Genomic DNA, 16,477 nt, shown 5'->3' on the forward strand with positions numbered 1-16,477 from the left:
ATTATAAGAGATAACAAAATCCACATTAATACCTCGGAAACACTGGAGGAGCAGATGTCTATAACTGGACACGTTGTCCACAGGAAGGAGACTGTAGATATTTTCTCCCGGAGGCGTACTTTAGCAACACGAAGATGTTCTAGAGTTGTAGCTGCGAAATGGGACCCTACGCTTGAGCGAGTTTAAATTTATAGAGTCGGTACTGAGAGTTTTAAGCCCTTAAGCTCTGAGACGTTTATGCACTTGTAAATACTTTTTTCTTTAGTAATTGGACTCCTGCCACTCCTTACACATGGGATTTTGGACACAATACGAAGCCGCTGTTGTAATGTGAGTTTAATGAGCCGGGTGTGCTAGTCGATCAATCATGAGGAACCCAAGGAAACTCCGGTGTGAATTCTGCATGTGCCGGAGAGCTTCCTCGAGTGAGATCTACTTTCTGTATGTAACAAATGGCATAAGCAGCACCAGTGTGTATTCATATTCTCATTATTTATAACAAGGGGCACACATAATCGACTGAACATAATAACTAGCTTGAAAATCTCCATAAACTCCAGTAGATGGAAAGACTATGTGCAAGATATTGCTATTCTGCTGTGTGTAATGATTATGAACCCTAAAAAGAGTCTTACTCTATTGAGTGAAACTCATGCTGTAATACATCTCAAAAGAAAATCACCCAAGAGTCCACCAAGCAGTTTGTAATTCCTGAGTCATCCATGTTGAAAAAAAAGTGAAAGTGTGTGGGCTAGGGGCAGGAAGCTCTGCGTTGTAGGATAGGGAGCAGTAGTTCTGTGTTCACTGTTGTGATGCAGTCAGTCCAATACCTTTGGAATGAGTTGAGGTGGTGTTTGTGGTCCAGAACTGATCATCAAGCACCACTACCTAACTTCACTTACTAATGTTTACATTGTTTAAGGCATTCCCCTGAGAGTAGAAGCAGTATGTAAGACAACCCCCCATTTTTTGAACAGTACAATAGCAAATATTACTGAAGTTTGAGCAGTAGCTTTAATATTTTTAAGCAATTCAATAAGGGCAGGGCCTTTAAGTGCACACACTAAGTACAAACTTTAAGTACAAACAGCTGGAATTTAAAGCCATGACAGGAAGATCAGAGTTATTTAGTCTACTCAGTTTATCAAAAGTCCTGTTAATTGCTAATGCTAATGAAGTTTTGTTCTACTTCATCTTAGAGCAGTGGTAACCAACATTTTTAGGTATGAATCCATCCATCCATTCAATATCTGTAAGCACTTATCCAATTCAGGTTCAGGGTGGGTCCAGAGCCTACTTGGAATCATTGGGTGCAAGGCGGAAATATACCCTGGAGGGGGCGCCAGTCCTTCACAGGGCAACACACACTCACACATTCACTCACACACTCACACCTACGGACACTTTGGAGTCGCCAATCCACCTACCAACGTGTGTTTTTGGACCGTGGGAGGAAACCGGAGCACCAAAGGAAACCCACACGGACACGGGGAGAACACACCAACTCCTCACAGACAGTCACCCGGAGCGGGAATCGAACCCACAACCTCCAGGTCCCTGGAGCTGTGTGACTGCGACACTACCTGCTGCACCACCGTGCCGCCCCTACGAATAAATCAACTTTTGAAATCTGAACAAATGAAAGATCTACCCACATAAATACCAGGCTTTAACTACTTCAAATGTCCCCATCTCCTCAATAATGCAAAATGAAACTGGCTACTTACTTCATTAATGTACAGCTGAGTGTTGGCAGTGTTGGTACTGTACACTGTGTGCAAGTGGTAAACAGTTGTTCTGAAATGTTGTGCTACCTATCAATACCTATCCTACAGTACAATTTTGAATGTTTTCATGTGTTTTCCTCTGGTGCATTATACAATCGTAGCTTACTGTTATTGCTTCAGCTTTCCATAACTTTGCATGTTGAATCAAATGTTAAAAATATATATATATAAACATTATTATGTAATTACCGTGACCCTGAACTGGATAATCGGTTACAGTAATGAATTAATGAATGAATATTAATTCATTATTGATTCATTATTCATTAATGAATATAATTACCTTATCTTTCCTTTCATACAGGGATTTACACTGCGCATATTTCCTGCTTATACTTCAGTTGGGAGTATTGTCTGATATGAGGCTTTTAGTTTATCAAAATATCCTACTTTTTCACTTAGGCGTCTGAATAATAAAGGTACACTATGTTAACACATTTCAACAAGATAGCACAATTTGACAGGACACCGGGGTATAGTGTGACGCTTGTATAGTGTGTTGTAATTTTTGACATGGAATATTTGTGTAAAATCTCTTGTTTTGAAACTGAAACCATCAGCGCTGCCACTGTGTTGGCTCAGACAGTGCAGAGACCGTTAGAGCAAGAGCACCAGCCAGGGGCATGAATTCACATATCCAAATATGCAGACAGAAACGCTCTGAGAATGTGGCTACATATGTCCCTATCTATCTATCATACCACTGTGGTTTGTGTGATACAGAATGGCCCAGCTATAACATAAACGCCATAACTGAAGCAGTTATGATTTATCACAAATTGACTTAGTTCAACCTGTCAATCATGCTTGATTGTTTGGCCATTGAATTAGAGCACAGACCACGTTAAGCCTTCTCTTCACTACATGTCAATACAACACAGTCCAAAAGACTTAGAAGGGTGCTTGGTTCAGACGTGTGGATCTGGGATGGACCTGGAGGTTGTGGGTTCAAGTCCTGCTCCGGGTGAGTGTCTGTGAGGAGTTTGGTGTGTTCTCCTCGTGTCCATGTGGGTTTCCTCCGGGTGCTCCCGTTTCCTCCCACGGTCCAAAACATGTCGGGAGGTGATTGGTGACTCAAAGGTGTCCATAGGTGTGTGTGTGTGTTGCCCTGTGAAGGACTGGCGCCCCCTCCAGGGTGTATTCCTGCCCCACCGCGACCCTGAACTGGATAAGTGCTTACAGATAATGAATGAATGAATGAATTAATGAATGAATTAATTAATGGATATCTGAGTGAGTGAATGAGTGACAAATTGTATGTGAATGATTGAGTCAGTGAGTTATTCATGTGGTGCTGTCCATAATTTAATAAAGAATTAACTGTATGGGAAAAGGAAACTGACCTCATCTGTGTCCAGGCAAGATGACCAGTTTTCCCCTCAGTGAAGGATGAGCGTCAGTGAGCAGTTCATTATTTGGTGAATCATCTTGCTGTGCTTCAGAAAAGCACACAGTTTTTCTTGGCAATTCTTAAAGCCAAGATAATATGAAGGAATAGGAATTCCTCTCGGTCCCTGTAACATTGATTAGTTCTATTTGAGGATAAATCTGAAAATAGAAAATAAGCTGTAAAACTGATTTATTCCTTCTTTTTTTCTTTTTGTATTTGGTGTATTAAAAAAGAAATGAGATTTCATTCATTTTTCCAGTTTTCTAGTTTTTCATCTCTGCCCCTGACAATTTGGATTTCAGGAACATGACAAAATGACCCTTTACTCGATTTTCTGAATTCTCCATTTTTATATTTTGTAATGAAAGTGGCAGGACTGTACCATCAGACGGGGGGAAACCAACATGCTGCAGTTCTCTCCACATCAACCCCTGAATTTCCAGTGAACCACAAATATAACCTTCCTACTCCTAAGAGCCGACATTAAAGCAGCAGTGGTACATTCAGGCACCAAGGTCAAATCATCAAACACCAATTAGCAATAAAATTAAAATGACCTGTTTCTTTGTAGTTCCAAAATTACACACTGTTCTACATGTTTCTGTTCGCACCATTTCACCCTGTACTTCACTAGTCAGACACAGCACCGGACCCCCACAGAGCAAGTTTGGTTTGGTTGGTAGGTCATGTGTTGCACCAGCACAACACACACTAACCCACCACCATCACGTCCCCATTATATCCGCACTGTGGGGTTCCTGTGGAAATGGGGGCTCAATAGTGATTTTCAAAACAACCAAGACTTTTTTCAGCAAAAAAAAAAAAAAAAGGCTCTAAGCCCTTGAAGGATCTCACTTCCATGCCAAACCACACCTGATCTCTCTCTATGGAACGTATACTCTCACCAAAAGCACCCCTCAAAAGGAGCACAGACAACTACAAAGGATCGGTCTATAGCAAGATTGGCTCTTTGCAGTCTGAAAGACGTCAGAAGTCTGTAATAATTACTCATTAGTGTGGGAAAAATCATAGCACTATCCCCCCACCCCACCCACCCATCACCACCACCATCACCACCACCATCACCCTCCCTCCCACAAAAATGGAAGTCTCTACCAGCATGACAAATCAAGAGTTTCTCCTTTGTTATAAGTTAGTTCCCACTCGCAGACCCCCTTGATGCCATAATGAGGACACTGAGATCAACGCGCTGCTAGTCTTGGCGAGCTTGTACATTAGCCCATGACTCCAGCTCCTCATTTTCCTTTGATTATGATCTAGAACTTTGTTTTTTAACCGTTTTTCTCCCACAATGCTGTTGAATCAAGCGATCTTGCTGTTTTTTGGGAGATAACATACGCTTTTCTCCCGCTTTGTTCCCTGGCTGTGTAAAGAGCAAAGAGGGGGGAGGAATAAAGGGTTGAATTCTCTTTGTCCCTTCACTCTGTCCCTTTTTTTTTTTTTTTTTTTTATGAAAGGCTTCTTTGCAGCTTCCAGGCTACTCTAACTCTGTAGATTTACAGCCCACAGTGGCAGTGAAAAAGGCAGAAGTGCTGTAAAAAAAAAAAAAAAAAAAGATGGAACAATGGTGCAGAATTGTTGCAGTAGCCATTAGTGGCCACATCACTACATTTCTTCATCTTTTCATCCACCAACAACATGGGTAAACACCCACCTTATACTTTCACTCTCTGACCACTTAAAATAAACTGACTTTTTAGTTGGAATCAAATCCCACTGACTACAATCTCAGTTCAGACTCACAACCCAGAGGTTTCAGACTTGACTCAGACTCAGTCCCCAGAGAGAGTAGACATACAATTTAGACTTTGAGATTTGAGACTATATTTAGACTTGAATTCCAAGGACTTGGCACTCAGCTTAGAGTCAAATGAATATCAGTTCAAACTCACCACCCTCAGATCTGACAATTGACACAGGGATTACGTCTCTTAGGAGAGCAGAGACATACTTGGACTTAGACCAAAATGATTTTACACTCAGATCGGCCTCCAACCATTAGGACTTGGCACTAAACTTGGTCTTAACCCCAGAGATTCAAGACTCAACTCAAACTCAGTCCCTAGAGAGAGATAAGACTCAGTTTGGACTCAAAAACCAAATAATTAACCCTCAGAATTAAGACTCACAGCTCAGTGACTTAAGAACAAACCTTGTTTTAAGACCTCGATTCTTGTGATTCAACTCAGACTCTTACTTTCGAAGATCCAAGACTGAGCTTGGCCTTAGACCAAGGGCCTTAAAACTTGATTTGGACTTCAACATAAAAGATTTGATAATTGATATATACTCAAACCTCAGAGATTCAACTCAGATTGACACCACAGGCACTTGAGAAAACAACTATGGCTTTCACACTAAAGACATGCGACAGAAGACTCAGTTGAAAATTTCTGAAAATTCAAACATGACTCAGACTCAAACTAGAAAGTTGATGGGATCTGAATTTAAAAAAAAAAATTGCTTGTATTTGGCTAATGTTATTCATCAATGGGCAGTAAATACAGACCAACAAGGAGATGGGGCTACTAAGCAGGGGTTTCTAGTAAAGAGGCCAGTTAGTATATCCTTGGATAAACTGATCAAGGGGAATTTCATGCAGTGGATAAAAGCAAGAAAAGAGAAAGCGACAGAGAGAAAGAACTGGAGTAGCATTGAGTGGTTGCTCGGGCTCCCGGCACAGGTACAGGACGAGGCTTTTGTGCATTGTCAGGCCGTACAGTTTTAGTTTGGCTCTTGTTTTTGTATCAAGCTTTGGCTTCTGACAGCGAGGCAGTGAGCATGTAGGGGTGTGACAAATCTGCCTAGCCGAGGGGCTACTGAGCCGGGCTGTGAAAGAACAAGCATACAGTGGGCTGTGGAACAAAGGGTAGAGCCGGCTGAATGCAGAGCTCGCAGAGTGTCAGGGGGGTGATGGAAAGTTAGTGGAGTGTGAGGGGGATTCATAGAGGGCCTGAGAAAACTGAAAGCAAGAGACAGTGAGAGAGAGAGAGAGAGAGAGAGAGAGAGAGAGCGAGAGAGAGAGACAGTTTTTTCTACTTGGCATGCAGGTACACTAGCTGCGGAAGCTCAGGAGAGCCATGTCGAGGTTTTGTCCTTCCCTACAAAGCCAGGGATTGTCACGGTGCCATCCGTTCTTGACGTTTCTCTATGTCATCGCCATCCCTCAAAGGTCCATCTACACCCCCACCCTTACCTCCACAGCTAGTGGTAGGACAGATCACCTTCCAAATCTCTCAACAACTCCGGCTGTGCTGGCTATACCCTTGTACGCGCCTTCCCAGGATTTATCATACAAAGCCCCCTTTAGCCAGTAGACCTTTTGAGAAGCCTTTATTCACAAGCCTGTCCACTCTGCGGCCTTCTGGCAGATATTTTCAAGGCAAGGCCAAGTGGTCAGAGTCAGGACATTCCTGAGGGTGGAAAAAATAAAAAACCTCTGAAGAATTTCAAGGCAAAACTTCAAAGACCCTATTCATGCCTACCATTACATACCCTCCTCCAAAAGTTACATAGTGCAATTTCTGCAGTGCAAAACACAGGGTAGCAGCGGCACAGACTCTGTTCTCCTCATTACAGCTGACTGGATCATCACAGTGGTTTTGAAACTGTAATTTTAAGGTAAAAATATTAGCTATGGCTTTAATTTCTAATGGCTTTATCAATCTGAATAACACCTACACAAGACTTTCACAAAAACCCAAACAGAGGCCTACTCCAACAAGCGTCTTATGTCATAAAGCCTGCTGTATTCACTTCTGATGCTTGGAAAGTGTTATGAGAACTGATGCTTGTTGGACTAAACCATTATTAATAGTTATTAATATTAACTACAATATTATTATAGTGATGGAATTATAGGGAATTATTAAGTTACACAGCCTCAAGGAAGATGTACAATAGACAGCACTCCTGGTCCCTTTATATTTTCAGACAATTCTACATTTTAGTTCATCATAATTCATTATTAAATAACATTCATTATGCAAGCTCTGTCCACTGTTGTTGCAGTATCAATAGATACAATAAAACTGTTTGTTATTTACAAAATGCTGTCATTACAAAGTTTTTGGAGCTTAGTTTGAGATTTATGGTTAAGTTTAGGGTTATGGATTAGGGATAGGTTAAGTTGTAAGGCTAGGGGTTGCCAGTAATTCACCTGAACATCCATGAATATATTTTTGTACACATTGCGTGAATGCCAATTCATTCTGTGCATCCTGGGAATGGTCTTTTCAGTGAAATATTTAGAAATACATCTTGAGACCAGCTGTGAAGAATGCCATTTATTAACATGATGTCATTTTTTAAATATGTTTTTTCCTCATATATTGTCAACAGTGTAAGTATCTAAGATTTGAAAAGCAGACAGGTAGGTTTAAAAAGTGTAGGAATAGCCTAGGCCAGACTTCTGATTAAGCCTTTTCCCCTGCCATGATAACAACCTGTCATAGCCAGAGTAAACAGAAGTAGAGACGACCTGCAGCCCTGATGAGTGTTTATAGGAGACAGAACAGTAATCCTTTCATCATTCACTCATTCCCTTGCTTCCATAAGCTTGGGGCTCAGGTCATTGGAAATGTGGATGGAGAGATGGTCAAAGCTGGGAAACAAAAGGTGGCCAACAAAAAGAGGGGTCAATCTGAGAAGCTGACACTACTCACTACTGTACTGGGAACACTGCAATCTTCTGCCATTCTCTGGGTGTCCTTTGTTCATTAAAACTCTGAGCGGTATAAGAGAACGTTACCTGATGCAATTTCAGAGCCAGAGCCTGACACTGTAATACACTCTGTTTCAGAACACTGGAGGACTCTTGTCATTTCACCGGATAGAGGCCGCATAACAAAATTCACAAGGACTGCTGCTCTCTGGAAAGTAGAGCACTTTCTCAAGGTGAAAGGAGCTTTTAAGGAGGCACCCTGCTGCCTCCCAAACAAGCTGCCTTCTAGCGCCACCCCAGAGCTCCATTTCAATATGTATATGTTATTAATATAAAGCAGTCCAGCCCGAGTCTGATCTACTCAGTTATGCAGGGGGGGCCTCATTAGTCCTTATTTGCCTCCCAGGCATTTGACAGTACCTCAGGAAGCGAGCCAGTATGCAACGAATCTGGCAAGACTTCCAGAAAAAAAAAATGTCCAAATGTTTTGATACTAAATGCTGAATTACTGTTAAAAAGCAACAACCGTGTAAAGCAGTAAAGCGCACTCGCCTCTACAGGCATTTTAGAGCTGATAAAAAGTGGTTGTGTCCTATATTTCGCATTAGAACTTCACTCCTTGGTATTTGTGTTGGCTATTTTATTAGAAAAAAAGTGATGAATTAATCAACTTATATTGTAATTATTATAATAAGGCTAATTTTATGGAATTTATTATTAAGTGTATTCAATGTTAAACAGGGTGATACAGTTGGTCTCCTACAAAATGTCAGCTCCAGTAGCAACCACATTAATAAATAATATCCTACTGTAAAATTATTTAGCACTACAGATAATCACTAGAAATGCTCCTCGTTGTTGGACACTTGGTCAACCGGAGCAGCTTGACCCTCACTCAAAAGGGCAATGCCTCAACAGATGTGTGTGTGTGTGTGCATGAGCAAGTGACTTGGTGAGTGTGTGATGCACTGTGATATTTCTGGCTTGTTCCCAATGATTCCAGGTAGGCTCAAGACCCACCGCAGAAACATGACCAGGCTGACACTGTTACAGAAGATGGATGTACAACATGTACTGAGTATTTCACCTTTTGACACCTGGATACGTAACCCGCTACACGCTAAAGCTAAGACAGTAGCTTTATTTGATGCTAGGACCCTCAGATGAAAGCTTAAACAACTTGGCATCTGGTGCATCACCAAAGTTTTCAATTCATCAGCAAAGCGTGAAGTTAATCTGCAGATCGAAACCACACTCGGTGCCCAGTGGGCCGATTCATTCAAGGCGTCTGCGTCCTCAAAGGCAGACAAGAGGCACCTGTCCTCATTCAGGAGTCTCGTGTTAAAACAGGTAATGAAGCTTACAACGCAACACCATCCGGTTCCCCGTTCACCGTGAGACGCGGTGGTGGATGCGCCTCTCCTTCATCAGGGTTTACTCCATTGTCTCTCTGTTGATTAATGGAATCTCGAATGCAATTACTCAGGGGCGAGCAGCGCAGACGGACGCTCAGCGTTCCTGATTGTGCGCTCGCTCTCGGTGCCATCATTTGTCACAATCTGCTCGCAGTTCCAACAGCTTATTGCTAAAAAACACCGGCCTGGACGTGAGCGGAAAGAGCGACGAGGAGGGGTCACTATCATGGGCTTAGTCCTAATTTACACTCCTGATTCCTAATTAGCTCCCTGATTATCCCAGCATTTAGCATGCACTCCGACATGCAGGGTTTCACATACACACACACACACACACTGAAAGGTCAGTGTGTAAAACATAGAAGGCTCCGGGGAACAGTTTTATCACTCCACAGCTAAATGATGGGTGGCTTTATATCACTGTACTTGACACACAACATTGGGCATCGTGACTTAATACTCATGTGCAGCTGCTCCATATCCAGTGCATTTCACAGCCACTGAATTCACTCATTTTAGAGGGTGTCTAGAAATGTTTGGATGTGGATCATCAACCTCCTCCTCTGTACTGGAAGTGGAAAAAGAACCTTAATGGGAATACAGTATAAAAATGCACCAACAGTGCCAGAGAAGCAGTTTCAGCACCACGGAGAGTTCCCAGTTGACCACTACATTCCTGCACTAACAAACTGGACACTCTCCTCAAAGCTCTTGACTTTCAGTCTCAGGGTCAGTGAGTCCACTACAGCAGTCTTCAATCTTCACACACACCCAAGTCCAGTGTCCACCCCCCTCCTCCCACCCTCTTCCTCTCTTTTCTTTCTTTCCCTTTTTTCCTTGTTTTCCCCATTCCTCGCTGAACAAATATTTATTTTCTATTGTCTCTCTACCTCAACCCTTCTCTCTTTCTCTCTTTCTTGCTTTTCTCCCCCTCTCAACATGTCTCTCACCCACTTTTTATTTACTACTCTATTTTGACTCTTCCCCCCCTCAGTCTCTCATTTGCTCCATCTCCCTCTCTGTCTCTCTCTCTCTATCCCTCTTTCTTCATCTTACTCTCCCCATTCTCTCCTGCTCCTGTATCTCTCTTTGTTTGGTACTCACTCTTTGCTCTGTCCATCCCCTCTCCTCTTCATCTATCTCTCGCCTCTCTTCTCTATTCTCTCTCATATCATTCCACCCCCCCCACTCCCCGCCCTTGCTACATTCTCCTGGCTCTCAGCCACGCAGGGACTTGGCAGTGTCCGATCCAATTTGGTGTCCTGCTAAGATAGATATGTTTTCTTTTCTTTGTGTCTGACAGCGCCTCGCCTCCAAATAAATTTGCAATAAACTTAGCTTTCCCCCACCACGCCCCAAACTTACTTCTAAACTTAGTGCGTGTGGTTGTGTTTGTGTGTTTGTGTGTGTGTGTAGTAATAGTCTCTCACAGGAAAAAAAAGTTGACAATATACAAAAAAAAAAAAAATAATAATAAAACAAATAAAATTATTTTGCACCTTAAATGTCCACCTTAAATGTTATGGCTGTAATATTTGTCTTCTAAGCTTCTTAATAAAAATTCCACCATTCCACCTTAAACTGTACCTTCTGTAACTTAGAGTTCTTAATGCAGTTTTCTGTTCCAGCTCATATAATACAGCAGTAACCTGCAGGTACCCATCCACCTTAAATGTGGCACTTACTCTGCCTCCTAGGCTAAAGAATTAAAAAATAATTCCATCTTAAATTGTGAAGCAGTTACATTCCTTCACATGGAACTGGTATTCTACAGGCGCCAGTCCACCATTAAATGGTACAGCAATTACTGTCTGGTTTCTAGGCTCACCTTAAGTGGCCCAGCAGTTATATTCTGGTGACTGAACAGTGTCTTTTTTAATGTGGATTTTCATCTCACCTTTAAATGGTCTAACAGATATGTTTTGGCATCTTGTATCCTTAATATAATAGTTCATGCCACCTTAAGTGGTGCAGCAGTACATTGTTTGCTTAGATTCTTAAAGTTGAAATTATATTTGCTCAACACATGCAGCAGTAACCTGCAGGTGCCAGTCCTCCTTTAATTTAAAGAAGGCTGCATTTTAATTTAAGGTGGAATGGAAAATCCAAATAGAATTGAGAATTCTTGCTCCCTTTCCAGCAAGAAATGGTGGGTGCATCTTTGCATTTTTCCTGCATTAATTCATCTAATCGCTTTGGAAGACTGCTGATATAAGAATCAGCCAAAAGCAGCTCCAACTGCACAGAGGTCCTCCACTCATTCTTCTTCTGTCACCCCCCATCACGGTCCAGAGATGCTTCCCCTCCTTCATCCCGTCTCTGGAGGGCGGCCAACAACAAACACGCTCCCTCTTCCAGACACTCCTCGCTGCTCTAAACAACGGTCACAAGCACAGTGACCAATGAGGTCACTGAGGACAGAGGCCAATCCAATTGATTAACAATCTAAGCTATTGATCCAGTGTCAGATTAGCATTGATTTTGTGGCAGACAAAGCTGGAACTAATTTTGTAATCAGTGGTCCCTATCACTCGGTCTAAAAATGCTCAGTTACAATGTACTCTACAGAATGGCAAGGTCCTAGGGTCCTGGGATCGATTCCCAACTTTTGTCACTGTGAGGAGTCTGCTTAGTTCTCCCTGTGTCTGCATGGGTATCCTGCTACAGTCTTTGGCACGTCTTTGGTCCATTTTTGGTCTTTTAGGACATCCTTTGTCAATTTTGGACCCATTGAAACATTGTTTATCCTCATATTTATTTATATATATATATATATATATATATATATATATATATATATATATATATATATATTTATATATATATATATATATATATTTATTTATTTATTTTTTATTTAGACCACCTAGACCTTAAAAGACATTGCTGGGGTCTAGCACTGCTCTAGTGGGTTCACTACACTATGCATGGTGCACATTAGCTGTTCACACTCAAGCTGTTGTTTTTGTTTCCAAAAATGCCCTGGAGCTAATGGCTGCCATGAGAAGCGTATTGTCAAGTAGTGTCTGACAGGTGTGTGTGTGTGTGTGTATGTATGTATGTATGTGTGCATGTGTGTGATTGAGAACTGTGATTACACTCAGGGTCAGGAGGGAAGGAGGTATTTGGGGGCTTCCATCACTGTTTGTTCCCGCGGAGTAAAAGGCTTTGATCAGCAGCAAGCATGCAATAAACTCTGCTGCCAAGAGAAGCAGCAGCAGAAGCAGCAGCAGCAGCTTCCGCTACAACACAACACTACCTCCTCCCCCCCCCCCAACACACACACACACACCACATCCCAACCCCTCACCTTCTTGCAAACAACAGCGCAATGCACTCACCTGTTTCTGTGGGAATTACTGCCCAAAATAATCAACCCAAACTCAACACTGTGCACAGAGTTTTATTAAACCATTCATACTTATGGCCATTTGTGATCACATTTAATCATTACTATTATTATCCAGAGCATCTTGTCTCAACCTGCCTTGTACAAGGAGAAAGCACAGTTTATTCACCCCACCCCCAACTCCCGTCATGCCTGATGGTCTTCAGAAGGCACCAGCGACTTTTCAGTACTAAGCCAAGTGGGAGTTTGTTATGACATCGGTGAAGGTGTGGAATTCTGTTGTTGAGTTTCCTGTAGTAGTGTTCGGCCATGACTGTTATGTCTATGCCTTCAAATGGTAAATATATATGTCCAGACACATTTTCTGATTGGTAAGTTTGGCTGGTGAGTACTCATCAAAAAATGCCCTACAACCAATATTAGGATGCTCTTGCCCAAAGTATATTTGTGATGATTGGATCACAGAGTCCCATGTCCAATGCCAAGTGTGGGCAATAGGCTTAGGAAACTCTATAACCAACACAATAAGATGCTAGTGACTTTGGTCAACATGCCCAATGCCAAATGTGGGCAAGAGGGGTACAAACCCAGAAAGCCCAAAGCCAGCTGTACGTAATGAACAAGGTGACCAATGTATGCCCAATGCCAAGTGTCCATAGAAAAGGACACTCTACAGCTTTAGAGCACCTTTTCTAATTACAAGTGTTGTAAAAAGGGTTGTAAAACCCCTCAACCAATAGGATGGGAGCCCAAGATCACAATGCCCAATGTTAAGGGTTGTCACAAAGTGCAAAAGTCCATCAGCCTTGAGAGGCATGTCCTCTGGAGTGATGTAGCTTCATCCAGTGTCTACAAAAAGTTGTCCTACAGTTCTGGAAAGATACACTGGTTGGATTGGAATGTTTTATATGTATATAGAATATATAGTCCTCGTTAATTACTATGCAAATTAACAACGAGGCAACACCTTGCTACAAGCACAATCCACTGAGGCCTGCTTTCCATCCTGAAGAAGCTGTATTCCAGATAATACTCTAGCGCTGCAGTAATTTGCGGACGGGGAATACAGATGTGAACAGTGAGAACTAAAATAGATAGACTAACGACCGGCCTCCATATGTTCACTTCCTCCAAAGGTACCTCACAAATGAACAATACTATTAATCTCAGCGAGCAGCATTAGCCGCATCCAAATACCACTAATAAATCAACCTAATTTATCCGCTGTCTTCCAGAAGTTGCCGGATGAACCTGTGGGGCTTTTTGGAGTTTAACTGTAGTGGGTAAATATTTCTGCTGGACAACATAGGAGGCTGACCATTCAGGAGGGAGGTAAGAAGGACATAGATCTCGTCAAAAGGAAAGAAGAGTGAAGTTTTTGTTAGAACAGCAACAATCCCTTGATGAAGCAGAACTGGCTTTGAGTGTTCTCCTCCAAGCGTCTTGAGTCAATTCAGGTTGTGTTGCAACAGTTTGAAAGGGTGGTACCTCACTGTGTCTAGGAGGAAGCACTTGCTGGAATTTGCCCGGTAGTAACTTGTAGCTGGAAGACCTTGATTTCACCAACTGTGTCCAACAGGTGGTCAATCTACCTGACCATGGTTTCCTAAATAAATTACTAAAAGAACTGTTGGGTTTCCCTTTGACTGAGTTTCCAGAGAATGAACAAAGTAAGAAGAAGTTCCTTAGAAGTGGGTTAGGTCTCTTCTCCATTAGCCTCTGGACAAGTTGAACCTGAAGGGTGCTGTGCAATCCCTGTGTAAGCACTAGTGATGCTGACTTAGTAGCAGAAGTCCTTCCTCTATTGACGTTCCCTTGAGTGAGGCACTTAACCTCTCTTGCTCCAAGAATGGGACATGCCCCCAAGCTTCCGGCAACCCATACACCTGTACCAGACCCTTGCCAAAAAAATAAATAAATAAATAAAAAATAGAGAGAGAGCTCCAAGCTAAGAAAGTAAATAAATCACATTGTGGGAAAGAAAAGAAGCTTTCAGAAACCTCGCCCACACATAAGGCCTTGTGGAGTTTACCTTCGAAAGAGAAGTGGGTTCTTAATCCAGTAAGGTGCAGCATTGCTAATGCGGACCCCCAGAGTGAGCCATTCATCTTTCTACAGCGTGAGCTTTTAGTCCATATAAAAAAACAGCACTGGATGTAGTGGCTGTGGTTCGCACGCTAAAACTCCTTTTCTCTAGCCTGGAATTCGAAAAGATCTTCCAATATTTTGCATACATCAGTGGCGGAGATGTAAACAAAGTCATTCCAAATGCTAGGGTGGTAGAAAAAGTTACATTGTTATGGTGTTTTTGCTCCAATGATTTCAGACGTCTGGTTCCATTCAGCACCACACTATCATCTGAAAACCTCCTCCACTCTTTATTTTCACAACAGACCGACCAATAAAAATGCTCCAAAGCTAACTTTAACTTCTTGAACAATGCAGATATACAGTGTGTGCAAGGTGTTTCTGATAAAATGGCCTAAGGATGTAGGTAAGGGATAGGTGTTTCTAATAAAGTGGCCACTCAGTGTGACTATAAGCACAGTTTGGTGAAGCCATGGGGGTGTTTGTTTGTGTTTGTGTGTCTGTGTGTGTGTGTATAACATGGTTCCAGCAGCCAGGCTTGGAGGTCCCCCAGAGAGGAGCCCCCCAGCTGGGCTGAAGGCAGACGCATTAGCCCTGCTCAGGCCCACTAACCTCAGCTCTCCCGGCCCTGCGGGAGGCTCCAGCACTATAACTCTTCATCATGCACTAATGCTGCCTACAGCAGAGAGAGAGAGAGAGAGAGAGAGAGAGAGAGAGAGAGATGCTGATGTATAGAAAAGCTGCCCTAACCAAAGCCCCCCATTGTGAAGCACTCTGGAAGTGACAGGACCAACAAGCTGCACCGCACCATTACCTCCAAGGGCTCAGGACCCCCAGCTACCTCAGACTGATGCACACACACACTTTCTTCCTCTCCCTGTGTCTGAGAGAGAACACAAACACACACACACACACACACACATAAAAAAGAATAGTATTCCTCTCTTTGTTGGGTCTTCCCAGCATTTCCATATCCTTCGATATTTCAATTTTCAGACAGATTTCTCTTCTCACTCTTACAGCTGTACACTGATCTCTGGGTTAGGAACCCCCACCTTGTATCTACTCTCACCATCCTTTTGATCAGCTCCACTGACTCTACACTGAGCATGTTGTAGTTCTACAATTACAGTCTGTAGTCCATCGTTTCTCTGCATACTTTCTCAACCCCATTTCACCCTTCTCTTCAATGGTGAGGACAAGATCCCCACAGAGCAGGTAGCTCCAGTAGTCCACTAGTCCAACATCAGCGGACACAGGACACTGCCATATACTGTATGCTGTCAGCTCGATACCTTTTGATTGGTGGACTATTCTCAGTCCAGTATTGACGCTGAGGCCTTTAAAAACTTTAGCAGCACCGCTGTGTCTAATCCACACATTACAACACTACATATGCTAGCACCACCATGTCAGTGTCACAGCGCTGAGAATGGGGGGGTTCCCTGTATGGTCAGAGCTGATAAAATGGACAATGAGTGTACCTGACTTCACCAAGGTTCACATGACTGAATGCCATCAAATCCTGACAGCAGTGGTCCAAAAACTAGTGTAAATCCTAGCCTAGAAAAACAGAGGCTGTTACAGCGAGCAGAATGAGACACGGGACAAATTAACTCTTGGACATATTATAAGAAGAGGCTTGGTTAGGGTGTGTGTGTGTGTGTGTGTGAGAGAGAGAGAGAGAGAGGGTGTGTGTGTGTAAAGGCTGGGAAACAGCTGTGTGTCTTAAAGGGTGTGTGTTTGTCTGGCCTTCATTACGTT

This window comes from Hoplias malabaricus, chromosome 2, assembly GCF_029633855.1.
Source record: "Hoplias malabaricus isolate fHopMal1 chromosome 2, fHopMal1.hap1, whole genome shotgun sequence".
Lineage (NCBI taxonomy): Eukaryota > Metazoa > Chordata > Actinopteri > Characiformes > Erythrinidae > Hoplias > Hoplias malabaricus.